Source organism: Corvus brachyrhynchos, unplaced genomic scaffold (genome assembly GCF_000691975.1).
Source record: "Corvus brachyrhynchos isolate BGI_N302 unplaced genomic scaffold, ASM69197v1 scaffold90, whole genome shotgun sequence".
NCBI classification, from domain to species: Eukaryota; Metazoa; Chordata; class Aves; order Passeriformes; family Corvidae; genus Corvus; species Corvus brachyrhynchos.
In genome coordinates, this window is record NW_008236932.1 from 1170895 (window position 1) to 1176144 (window position 5250).

Sequence of the window (5250 nt, forward strand, 5' to 3'; positions counted from 1 at the left end):
TAAGTCCCTGTAAATCATTCACAAAGAGGAACACTGCCCAACGTAAGAGCAGAGCACGTCACCAGAAATTTTGGAACATGATTTTACTATGCATCTCATCAAAAACTCTCCTAAATACCTGGATGTGGTAGTTTTCTTCATAGCATCCTTGCCTTTATAACCATCCCTGAATTTGTGTGGCCATCACAGAGACAGGTAATTTTATATGTGGAACTTCAATGTCTGATGGAAAAGCCAGAGAAAGCCCCTGTTTCAAATCCCAAGGTGAATTTTCAAAATTGACATTAGAAAAAAATTTGGTGTTATACTGACAAGGCTCAGTAAAAACAGCAATCAGTATTGCCCTTCATAATGCAAATGTGAATTCATAAAAAGTGGGGCACTGATGATGGTAAATGAAGAACTGTCAGAGGAACTCCTGTATTCCTATGACTATGATTTTAATGTCTGCTACTTTGTTTTCACTGGGGAATATGTACACAGTAAAAAACAAGCAACCCCCCTGCGCTTTTGCATTAGAATGTTTAGAGGTATCAAGGACATTAGAAATAGAGTTTGCAGTTTGCATTCAAAAAGAAATGAGGGTAGAATAGAAACAGTTGAATGGCACAACTTCTCCAAAGTGAGATCTGCTTCTAGCAGGACATGGAAACTTGAAAAAGGTCTTCTGATAAGAGAGGCAGGTTCCAGCTTGTGAGTTATATTAGCCAAGCTCCTACAGAAAAAGGGTATTGTTTAGGCATCTATCCCTCCTGGATATGTACAGCAGTGCTTTGCTGTATCTGATGTCAAAATGGAAATACCTGATCAGGAGGCAGGATGTTTCTAAAATAAATATCTCACATTTACAAGTCAGTCTCGGTTCCCAGCGTGGTATTGGCAAGCAAATATTTGATATTATTAACACCTATTGGCTCTATTTTGCTTATCAGACAGCTATGTTCAGAAAGTTTTGTATGTAAACCCTGCAAAAGGTTTTCTGTGTGGATTACGTAAACATACCTAGTGCATCCTCCTGAATGATCTGTCAGCGCATGTGGATGACAGGGAGTTCATTAGAGGCAGCCAACATGGCTTCACCAAGGGCAAAATCCAAAGACCTGCCCTCAACATCTCAGTGTCCAAATGGTGATCAGTAACAAGCGTCCCTCAAGGGTCCATATTTGGTGCTCAGTATCTTTACTAATGACACAGACAGTAGGATTGAATGCACCCTCAAGAAGTTTTCTGAATGGTGCAGTTTCCTTTGCTGGAGAGAAGGTGCTCCTCCACTCTGTTCTCCTGAGACCCCACCTGGAGTACTATGTCCAGCTCTGGGGTCCTCAGCACAAGAAAGATATGGACCTGTTGCAGCAGGCCACAAAAATGATCAGAGGGCTGGAGGACCTGCTTATGAAGACAGGCTGAGAGTGCTGAGGTTGTTCAGCCTAGAGAACAGAAGGCTTCAAGGAGACCATCTAGCAGCCTCAGTTTATAGAGGTGTCTTATAATAAAGATGGAGGGAGACTTTTTACTGAAGCCTGTAGTGACAGAACAAGAAGGAACATTTTTAAACTTAAAGCAGGTAGATTTAGGTTAGATACAGGCAAGAATTTTTTTTACAATGCTGGTGGTAAGACATGGAAAGAGGTTGCCCAGAGAAGCTGTGGATGCCCCATCGCTGGAAGGGTTCAAGGCCAGATTGGATCGGCTTGGAGCAACCTGGTTTAGTGAAGGTGTCCCTGCCCATATCAGGGTGGTTGGAACTAGATGATCTTTGAAGGTCCCCTCCAATCTAAACCATTCTATGATTCTGTGAAAATAGACATAATTCCAACCCTGAAACAAACCAACTTACATATAACAGTAGAGATATGCCAGTTTGCCTGAAGTGATAGTCTGGACTGGTGAACATTTCTTGGCTTCTGAGCATTTTTTTGTCCAGGCTTAACTAATTAAACTAATTTAAGAAGATTGAAATAAGTAGTATATAATTGAATAAGTCTTGGGAAAAACTGACTTTATTTATTTACCTTCCTTATAAGATGAAGAGAACACTAAACCTATTGAGAAGTGGTTTGTTGTTCAGATTCTCATCCTATCAAGTACAGGATCTTGGTTCTGTTATCTTTCCTCCTCGCTGCTCTTGTTTTTTTCCAATTGTTATGTCCTTTCTCAAGTCAGTTGTAAGATCCCCAGGGCAGGGACCATGGCTTCCTATGTGTCAGCTCAGTGGTGCTCACAGTAGGGCACTGAGTCTGACTACTACTTTTGGCCACTGCTGCAATATGAAGAGCAGCCCTGAATACAGAATGCTGCATTGAACAAATGCGACATTTAGAACATGTGAAAACCCTCATGCAGCTGTGCGTGTTATTGAACAGAGTTGACACTCAGGAATTCTGACTCAAATAAAACACCCATGGTGGTTTTCCCTTTGGTCTAAATTTCATCATAATATTTTGTCTTACATAACAATATTATGAACTCTTTTACTATTCTGCTTTATAGTAGATCCTTTTTGAAATACCTTCCTAATCTAATCCCTGTTTTCATCTGTGGAGGGCTGTGAGCCTTTGGCACAAGAGCCCTCTGCACTCCCTTGGAGGAGAGAAGTCTGAGGGCAAAAAAACTCTCCCCAGAGATAAGCAACCTTCCTCGGGTCATGGTGAGAAACTGAACCACCCCCAGCATGCCTTGTTTCTATATGGTAATAGCCTGTACCCAGCTGGCCACTTGGTTTCTACCCCACCCCCTGCCTTTCCCATAAAAGCCCCCTGTTTGTGCCCCTCAGAGGGAGTTCTTGTCCCTGGCCTCCCCTTCACAGAGGCTGCTGGACAATAAAAGCTACCCCTGTGGAACTGCTATACGAGGCTCCTGTCTCTCTATCCCAAGTTTGCCTTGGGTGATTTCACAAAGAGCTGAACCACAAGAGCTGGAATCACTTGTAGCAGAGAAGTTGCTACACTTGCTGAAATCACCTGCTGCCCAGGGAAGCCTGCCGTCGCCTCTCAAAGAGCTGTTCCTTGCAGGACGCTCTCTCTAGGAAGGTCGTGGAACACCGGTGCTGACCAGCATCGGACCCCCTGCGATATTCCTCCACGCGTAATTATCAGATTTCACTTTAGATATTCTTAGTGACTGGGGAAAGTATTTGAAGTAAAACATTACGTCGTGCAGTTAGCTTGAAAGGAATGTTTATAAAAATATGTTGAAGGTATATTAGGGCAATTACTGTAATATTTGCTTTACCAACTAAGAGTAGAAGAAAAGTGTATACTTAGAAAGAACTCGTTTGGCTTTAATGAGCTGAAATAAACTTGATGTTAAATACTTTTTTTCCCTCACAGTGAACAGACTCAAGAAGCTCCTAATTGAAGACCATTCTTTGCGGGCAAGCTCGGAACTTGTCATGGTAGGCCAACCTGATTTCGCTAGGTTTATTCTGAGTTGAAGCCTCACACAGTAATTGATTTAAACTGCTCTTATGTGTGTCATTTCAAAGCATTCAAGATAATCTCAACATTCGATGTCATGTAGTCAAACAGAAATTTCTGTGAAAAGAGGTACTTTATTCAAAAGTATGTACGTTCAGCTCTACACTGAGTGACAGGTGGCTCCTGCCTTCCCCATCTCTCCAGCTGCCTTGTCTCCCTGTGTTATGTCTGGGTGGTGTGATAGCCTGAGGTGAGGCACTGGTCTGACACTGCTAATCAAGCCCACGAAACAACAGGCAATGGGCTGAGGGAGTGCACAGACAACAGCCTTGAGTCTGGTGCAACACTGATTTCTCTGTAGCATGGAAAGCACTGGTGAAAACTGTGGTTTCACACAGTGGCTGGGTTTGTATGAGTTATCTGTGTGGTGACACAGGAGCATGATGTGAGGACATGAGATGAGGAAAACCAGGAACAATTAAACCCCTTATTTATCCTCCCCAATAAATATACAGTTAGACCCATGGTGCTTTTTCTTTTGGTCTAGTTTTACCATGGTAATTTCTTTCTGTACTTGCTCTTGTTAAACAAAACTTTCTGTATGCATTTATCTATATAACATTGTCTCTAGGAACAAGTACAATTTCCCTGCATAGCTTGAACAAAATCAAATTCCTGGATCTACATAGACCATCAAAAAAACCCACACACAATGCTAACCTTTGGGAGATTTAATACTTCTGATAACCTCCCTCCTTTGTTATGGGGAACTCAGGAGAGGGGCAGCTGTTCTGCAGGATGGGGTGTCTTACCAGTCATAGTATGACAGACTACACCTTCCAGCACAACAGTCTGAAAGGGCTGTAGGGAGATGTGCCTGCTCCAAGGTTTTCTGCTTTTCCAAGTGGAAGTTTCTGTGCCTGCTTCAGTGAAGTCTTTGTTCAGGAAGCCAGAAAGAGTTTTTCCAAAGAGTCACCAGGAATCAATAATGAATACAAAAATCTTGACTTTGTTTTACTCGCTGTCATGGGCCTCTTGAGTAATGAAGAGCAGAGACTACAGAAACTGCTATAGGGCTGCTGTAGGAATCACATCAGCGGAAGAGACCATGTAGAAAGACAGAACCTGATTAAGCATTGTCAAGTTTAAGAAGCAAAGATGCTGCTTGAGGAGAATAAAGTTTACTGAATGGTTCCAGAAGCAGATGTTTCCCCCCCAGACACGAAAGGAATACGGTATGTCTGGATTCCCTTTAAAAGATTTGTGGATAATACTGAGTTCTAGTGAACAACTCTTGTGAAAATTAATTGAGTTACACCAGAGTGAGAATGTTCAGCTGAGAGTAGAGCATTTAACATGTTTTTATGTGTCCTGTGATGGACTTTTTAAAGAATGAAAATTCCTTCAGGTGTTGTATTTTCCACATTTATTTCAGAGAATCATAAAATCACAGAATATGCTGAGTTGGAAGGGACCCATCAGGATCGTCAAGTCTACCTCCTGGCTCTGCACAGGACGCTCCAAGAGTCACACCATGTGCCTGAGAGTATTGACCAAATGTTTCTTCAACTCAGACAGGCTTGGTGCTCTGACCATGTCCCTCAGGAGCCTGTTCAGTGCCCAGTCACCCTCGGGGGGAAGAACCTTTTCCTGATATCCAGCCTAACCTCCCCTGACACAACTTCAGGCCATTCCCTTGGGTCCTGTCACTGCTCACCACAGAGAAGAGGTCAGTGTCTGCCTCTCTTCCTTCTCCTCACAAGGAAGATGCAGAACTGCAGCCTCCTCCTCTCCAGGCTGAACAGACCAAGTGACCTCAGCCACTCCTCACACG

General features: G+C 42.9%; 1 long non-coding RNA gene across 1 annotated transcript; it reads left to right on the forward strand.

Annotated features, from left to right (window-relative positions):
- The first annotated feature begins 6 nt into the window (after positions 1 to 6).
- Positions 7 to 4889, forward strand: LOC108445193. The gene is made up of 3 exons (XR_001859957.1): positions 7 to 195; positions 3330 to 3394; positions 4852 to 4889. It is a non-coding gene; the product is annotated as an uncharacterized LOC108445193 (long non-coding RNA).
- The last annotated feature ends 361 nt before the right edge of the window (positions 4890 to 5250 follow it).